The following is a 7,947-nucleotide window of genomic DNA, read 5'->3' as shown; positions in this document are numbered from 1 at the left end:
GGCTACCTCAATCAACTCACCAAAGCCAAACTCATTTCCAATTTACTTGAAAGCCCAAAAAGATAAGATCAACTTTCTAATCATGCTAAATTCTTTCAAACTCAATTTGCCTCATTTTGCAAATTTTTATTATTATTATTATTATTTTTTTTTTTTTATTTCAATTTTCTAAAACTCCTCCCCCCACACTTAAACATTACATTGTCCTCATTGTAAGCATGCAGCAAGAATCAGGTATAGGACAAGTAAATAATAAAAAATAAGGAGAGAGGAGAGGAACAGCCTGATTTTGTCAATTGTAGGCGGCGTTGAGGAGATGCAGCTCCTCCATAGTATGCTCCTGAAAGCTCTCGTAGAATGGCTTAAGCCGCTGCCCGTTGACTGTGAATCGCTTTGCGGTTGATTCATCCATAAGCTCAACTGCACCATAAGGAAAAACATGAGTAACCACAAAAGGACCAATCCAACGAGAACGCAACTTACCTGGCATTAGTTTTAGACGGGAGTTGTATAGGAGGACTTTCTGGCCAACTTCGAACTCTTTCTTGTTGATGAATTTGTCATGAGCAGCCTTAGTTTTTTCCTTGTAAATTCTGGAGTTCTCGTATGCTTCCAATCTCAATTCCTCAAGCTCTTGCAATTGAAGCTTTCGTTGGGAACCAGCCTCTGTCATATCCATGTTGCATTGCTTTACCGCCCAATAGGCCTTATGCTCGATCTCTACCGGCAGATGACATGCTTTTCCAAAGACCAGCCGATATGGGGACATGCCAATAGGAGTCTTGTAGGCCGTGCGGTAGGCCCAAAGTGCATCTTCCAACCTTTTGCTCCAGTCTTTCCTGTTGGGCTGGACTGTCTTCTCTAGAATATGCTTGATCTCTCTGTTTGAAACCTCAGCCTGCCCATTGGTCTGTGGATGGTAGGGCGTCGCCACTTTATGTAAAACTCCATACTTTCGAAGCATGGATTGCATCGTTCTGTTACAGAAGTGGGATCCTTGATCACTGATGATGGCCTTGGGAATGCCAAACCTGTAGAAAATATGAGATCTAACAAAATCTGCAACCACAGAAGAATCATCAGTCCTGGTGGCTCTAGCTTCCACCCATTTCGAAACATAATCCACAGCCAAAAGAATGTACACAAAACCAAAGGAGACAGGAAAAGGACCCATGAAATCAATGCCCCAAACATCAAAGATCTCGCAAAATAGTAAGGGTTGCTGAGGCATTTCATTCCTACGTGATATTGATCCTGTGTGCTGGCAACGTGTGCAATTCTTACAAAATGTATGAGCATCTCGAAAAAGGGATGGCCAATATAAACCTGAGTCTAGGACCTTTCTAGCTGTGCGTTGAGGACCAAAGTGACCACCACATGCAAGTGAATGACAGAAATGCAAGACTGAAGAAAACTCAATATCGGGCACACATCTCCTAAGGACTTGGTCACTACACATGCGCCATAGATATGGATCATCCCATACATAGTACTTGGCCTGACTTTTAAATTTACTTAGCTGATCTCTCTTAAGATGGGCAGGGATATCAGATGCAGCTAGAAAATTAACAATGTCAGCATACCAGGGCTCAGTACCATGCAAGTGATAGAGTAACTCATCTGGGAAGTCATCTCTGATAGGCTGACAGTCCATGGTAGTGGCATCTGAAGAGGAAGGAAGCCTGCTCAAATGATCAGCCACAAGATTCTCAGCTCCACTCTTATCTTTGATCTCCACATTGAACTCTTGAAGCAGGAGCATCCACCGTATCAACCTGGGTTTGGCATCGTGCTTCTTCAAGAGATATTTCAAAGCTGCATGGTCAGAAAACACGACAACATTAGAACCCAGGAGATAAGAGCGAAATTTATCTAAAGCAAACACAATGGCAAGAAGCTCCTTTTCAGTAGTGGTGTAGTTTGCTTGGGCGTTGTCCAGAGTGCGCGAGGCATAAGCAATGACGTGTGACTTCTTCTCCACTCGTTGTGAAAGGACGGCACCAACTGCATAATTGGAAGCATCACACATGAGCTCGAATGGCAAGTCCCAGTTGGGTGGCTGGATGATGGGTGGAGAAGTCAAGCGCCTCTTGAGCTCCTCAAAGGCCATCTTGCAAGACTCATCAAATTTGAATTCCACATCCTTCTGAAGCAGGTTGGACATTGGAAGGGCAATCTTGCTGAAGTCTTGGATAAATCTCCTATAGAATCCTGCATGTCCAAGGAAAGAACGTACCTCCCGCACAGACGCGGGGTAAGGCAAAGAAGAAATGATATCGACCTTGGACTTATCAACCTCTATACCTCTCTTGGACACAACATGACCCAAAACAATCCCCTGCTCAACCATGAAATGACATTTTTCAAAATTTAGGACAAGATTCTTCTCAACACATCTCTCTAGGACTCTACCCAAACTGATCAGACACTCATCAAAGGAGGTGCCATAGACGGAAAAATCATCCATGAAAACTTCCATGCAATGCTCAAGTAAATCTAAAAATATACTCACCATGCATCGCTGGAACGTACCTGGGGCATTACATAGACCAAATGGCATCCTCCGGTATGCAAAAGTGCCAAAGGGGCAGGTGAAGGTGGTCTTCTCCTGATCCTCCGGTGCTATGCAAATCTGAAAATAACCAGAGAAACCATCAAGGAAGCAGTAATGGGACTTTCCAGCTAACCTCTCTAGCATCTGATCAATGAATGGGAGTGGGAAATGATCCTTCCTGGTAGCTTGGTTGAGCCTCCTATAGTCAATGCAGACTCTCCAGCTGTTCTGCACTCGCATGGGCACTAGCTCATTCCTCTCATTGGCTACCACTGTGAATCCTGTCTTCTTCGGAACTACCTGCACTGGACTCACCCATTAGCTGTCAGAGATAGGATAAATAATTCCAGCCGAAAGTAGTTTACTTACCTCTTTCTTGACCACATCTAGAATGGTGGGATTGAGTCTCCTCTGGGGCTGTCTCACTGGTCGAGCTCCTTCCTCTAAATGAATCCTGTGCATGCATAAGGAAGGGGATATACCGGGAATGTCTGCAAGGGACCAACCTATGGCTCTCTTATGTTGCTTCAACAGGTTCAGCAACTTCTCCTCTTGGTCAGGCTGAAGGTTGTCGGCGATGATCACGGGTAGCTTGTCTCCATCCGCCAAGTAGGCGTACTTCAGATTCTCGGGCAGGGGCTTACACTCCAAGGTGGGTGGCTGTTGAATTGAAGGCACCAGTCTGCTTATGTTGCCACCTACCTGCACTACATTCTCAACAACAGAAACTTCCTCTATGGGAGGCACATGAGAATCGGATATAGTATGAGAAGGTGCACTATCAACAATACTCAAAAACTCATCTATTTCAGAACAAGCATTACACTTACTGAGTCTGTCATGAGACTGAGGGCAATGCATATCATCAGTAAAATCATGGATGGTGGGGAATTCAGACTCAAGACTATACAACTCAACACATGCTTTCTCCACCATTAAGTCAATAAAGTTAACATGCAAGGCAGAATGATCTTCTAAGGGATACTTCATGGCATCAATGATATTGAATTGAATTGTGTTACCAGCGAACTCCATAGATAAAGTACCCTCATGCACATTAATTATTGTCCTTGCAGTTTTCAAGAAGGGCCTACCTAGAATGAGTGGTGCGTGTCCGGGTGTGCGATCATCCTCCATATTCAAAACATAGAAGTCAGCAGGGAATATGAAATCCTTTACCTTTACTAATACATCCTCTAATACTCCCTCAGGGTATGCTGTGCTCCTATTTGCCAACTGGACCACCACTCCTGTAGATGTCAATGTGCCTGCACCTGCCTGCAAAGAAGAATATACAGATTTAGGCATCACATTAATAGAGGCTCCTAAATCCAACATAGCATTATGAAATTGCAAATTTCCAATAGTGCAAGGAATGGTGAAAGTCCCTGGATCTTTGCATTTCTGAGGCATGGCAGGTTGAATCAATGCTGACACATTTCTTCCCAAGTTGATTTTTTCATTTCCTTTCAGTTTCCTTTTGTGGGTGCACAAGTCTTTGAGAAACTTGGCATACTTGGGAATCTGTCTGATGGCCTCCAAGAGTGGTATGTTCACCTCAACCTTTTTGAAAGTTTCCATTATCTCCTTGTCCAACTCAGCTTCTGCCCTCTTTTTATTTTGAGTGGCTCGGTGAGGAAATGGCAGTGGATGGTTGTAAGAAGTCTCTCCTCTATCTTGATCAATAGTGGTGGGCTGCTTGTCCTTTTGAATGGGAGTAGGTTGATCTTCCCTTTGGCTTTCTTGTTGCTGCCCAAGTTCTGGTTGTGGAGAGGGTGGGCTGCTTAACTCTTTGCTACTGCGGAGAACGATAGCACTTACATTGCCCCTTGGATTTGAAACTGGTTGTGAAGGCAACTGACCCGAACCTTGACTCCGTAGCTCACTGATGTTGGTTGCCAGCTGTCCAATCTGTGTCTCCAAATTTTGTATGGCAGTGTCGGTCCTTTGCTGAAATTGGAGATTGTTGGCAACGAGCTGCTTCATGATATCTTCCAAGCTTGATTCGGATTTAGGAGCTGGTTAGGGTTGCTGTATTGATTGACTTGGTCTTTGTGCATTGAATCTGTGCTGCTGAGGTTGCTGTTGCTGTGGCTGGAATGGCTGGTTGGAAGGACCTCCATACCTCAAATTCGGATGATCTCTCCACCCTGGATTATAGGTGGCAGCATATGGATCATATCTTTGTTGCTGATGATGCTGTGGCTGGAAGGGTCTTCCTGGAAAAATGCCAGCACAAGCTTCTGTATTCTCCTGCAGTTGAGGACATTGGTCAGTACCATGGGAGGATAATGAGCAAATACCACATACCTGCTGAGATTTGGACTGTCCTTTATCAAGGGCTAGCTGTCTGACCATGGAGGCCAATTCCTCCAGTTTGTTCTCTATTCTCTGTTGGTCATTGATGGCAGCAACACCAATCTCATTGGCTTGTCTCATGGGAGTGGCTGACCTGGTACCAAACTGTTGGGCATTCTGTTCCATCTTGGAGATTAGCTCTTGAGCAGCTGCTGGTGTCTTTTCAGAGAGGGCTCCTCCACTAGCTGCATCCACCAAATACCTATCCATTGGAATAAGACCTTCATAGAAGTATTGGACTAGCAGCTAGTCACTGATTTGATGGTGTGGACAACTAGAACAGAGTTTCTTGAATCGCTCCCAATATTCATGTAATGTCTCCCCATGATTCTGCCTTATGCCACAAATTTCTTTCCGAATGGTGGCTGTTCGGGATGCTGGAAAGAACTTCTCCAAAAAGATCCTTTTTAGCCCATCCCAACTTGTGATGGCAGCAGGTGGTAGGTAGTATAACCAATCCTTTGCAGCTCCATCCAATGAAAATGGGAAGGCCCTAAGTTTGATCTGCTCCTCATCAACTCCTTGTGGCCTCATTGTGGAGCAGACAACATGGAATTCTTTGAGGTGCTTGTGCGGATCTTCACCTGCAAGGCCATGAAACTTGGGAAGCAAATGGATTAGCCCAGATTTCAATTCAAAGGTTGCATCCAATTGGGGATATTGAATGCATAAAGACTGGTAGTGCACATCAGGGGCAGCCAATTCTCTAATGGTTCTACCATCCAAATGACCATGATTCACATTATTTCCATTCCTATTGTGTTCATTCCCATTACCTGCCATTGTGCTGAAGTCAGGGGTAGGTATAGAAACAGAAGGAATATCAGATGCAGTGGCAGAAGAGGCAGGAGGATTCTCAGGTATCCGAAGCTCTAACTCTCTAGCCTTTCTTTGCTTCCTAAGGGTCCTTTCTATTTCAAGGTCTAGGTCAATTGGTATGTCCTTAGAGGACCTGGTCATGCACTAAAGATCAGCACAAAAACACACTCAAAATGACTCACAAAAAGCAGCACACAAACTGGCCTATGCACACCAAAAACTCAAAAACACAAAAAACACACAAACACAAAAAACACAAAAACACAAAAATAGGTCAAACAAGAATCCCTTAGGTGATTTTTTTATGCAATTTTTTCACAAAGTTTCAACACTAAAACACTGAGGGACCTAAAAACACTAAAAACCTCACAAAATTAGCCACTGAGAAACACAAAATGGACCAAAAAGTGGTCTAAACGTTGGAATTTGGCCAAAAAACGATCTCCTCATCGCATAGCAGTGACTCATAATCCTCACACCTCCATTTCTTTGGACACCAAATTTCAGCAAAATCGGAGAAAGTTGGAAGCAGTGAACAGTAACTGTCAAAATCGTTTTTTTATCAAATCAGCTCCTATTTTGCCTCAAAGACCACTCTAAATGCAAGAAAACATCAAGGGGGGCATAAAGACATGAAAGAAAATCAAGTAAGGATGAGAAAGGAAGAGGATAGAACCGGTATCTTGTTCTCAATCCTTAAATTTTGCTATCTGTCATGGAGGCTGTCAAAATCTGCTGAATTTTGCACTTGCTGAGTTTGCTGTAAAAACTGCTGAATTTGGCTATGTCTTGCACTTGGATGCAGCTTGCTGAGACACTACAAAACAGAGAGTAAGAGTTTTCAATCAGTAGCTATTCCTGAAGGCATGATCACTTCTTGATTTATGGCATAAACTTGGTATGTGGCATTGTATCTAGTAGTGCCGAGTATGGTTAACTCGCTTTGGACCAGTAGCCCGCAACCAGCTAGTTTCCAACCTATATACCAAGTAGCAACCACAATATCTGCTACTAGATTATCAAGGAACATATATATATAATTTTTTTTTTTTTTTTGAATCAGTCTTCTTTTGACAGAAACGAGATTGGTTCCCCGGCAACGGCGCCAAAATCTGATCGGGGCTGTCGAACACCGATAGATTAGATAAATGATGATTTGGATTTGCAGCAAGAGTGCAACCCTAAGTCGTCTCCCAACGAACCTTCAACGGATCTGTCAAAACAAGGTTAAACGGGGGGGGGGGGGAAAGTTTTGATGAAAAACAGAAAACTAAACAAGCAAGAACACAAGAAATCAAGATGCAATCAATTGCAAACCAACCTTCTATCTTGATAAGAACAATGGGGAGAATGAAAGCTGGCTACTGTTCACGCCCTCCGAAAGAATCCTCTCAAAACCGGCCACTTAAGGTGCTTAAATAGGGCTTAAGGAGGAAACCCTAGGTTACTGCCACTTCACAGCCGATTTCGGATAAGTTAGAGCACGTTATGGGCTTCGGCCTCTTCATAACAATTGTAGATCAGGAAGATTAGATTAATTTGGGCTTTTGAATCACTTGATTTGGATATCGGACGCCCAAGATATGGCCCTTTTAAGGAATCAGCATCTGTGCAGTTTCCTAATTTGACCCAACTTCCTAGTCCCGACTTTGGAGTGCTGTTTGAAGGCCCAAACGAACTCGGATTTGGACAAACCATACCTTTAAAGAAAGCCCTAGAAGTCCTATACAATATCTCTGAAGACATCATCTTCATTCTGGAACTTTATCTAGGCCAAAATACTGAAGGAAGTGCAGGAGGTTAAATCTGCTAAAAATGGCCCTCACTTCTCTATCTCCAATTTCCAAGATATCTCATTGCCATCAAGACGTTTCATGCCCCATATCATGCTCCCATAGCCCTAAACCTGGAAAAATAAAGTAAAATAGTGTGAAGCCCAATTTCTATAAAATAAAACCAAGATGAATAAAAAGGACACAACTAATGTGCAAAAAAGACTAAATTTGAGGGTTAAATAATATGAGAATATGTGCTCTATCAGGCATTTGACTCTTCTTTGCTCGACCCGTATATCTCTTATGGTATATCATCTCAACCCTTGATATTTTCCTATTCCTATAGTAGGAATATCTGAGCATTCCATTCACATTGCCACAAGATTCAATGCCCCGATCCAACTCCTATGGTTCTCAGGTCATTTGTGGTTCTACTTCCAA

General features: G+C 43.2%; 1 pseudogene; it reads right to left on the bottom strand.

Moving 5' to 3' along the window:
* Positions 1–416: 416 nt before the first annotated feature.
* On the bottom strand, positions 417–5,872 carry LOC127790972 (uncharacterized; annotated as a pseudogene).
* Between the last annotated feature and the right edge of the window lie 2,075 nt (positions 5,873–7,947).

Source organism: Diospyros lotus, chromosome 14 (assembly GCF_014633365.1).
Source record: "Diospyros lotus cultivar Yz01 chromosome 14, ASM1463336v1, whole genome shotgun sequence".
Classification (NCBI taxonomy): domain Eukaryota; kingdom Viridiplantae; phylum Streptophyta; class Magnoliopsida; order Ericales; family Ebenaceae; genus Diospyros; species Diospyros lotus.
Note: the sequence above shows the minus strand (reverse complement) of the source record. Positions and strands in the feature narration are given on the sequence as shown.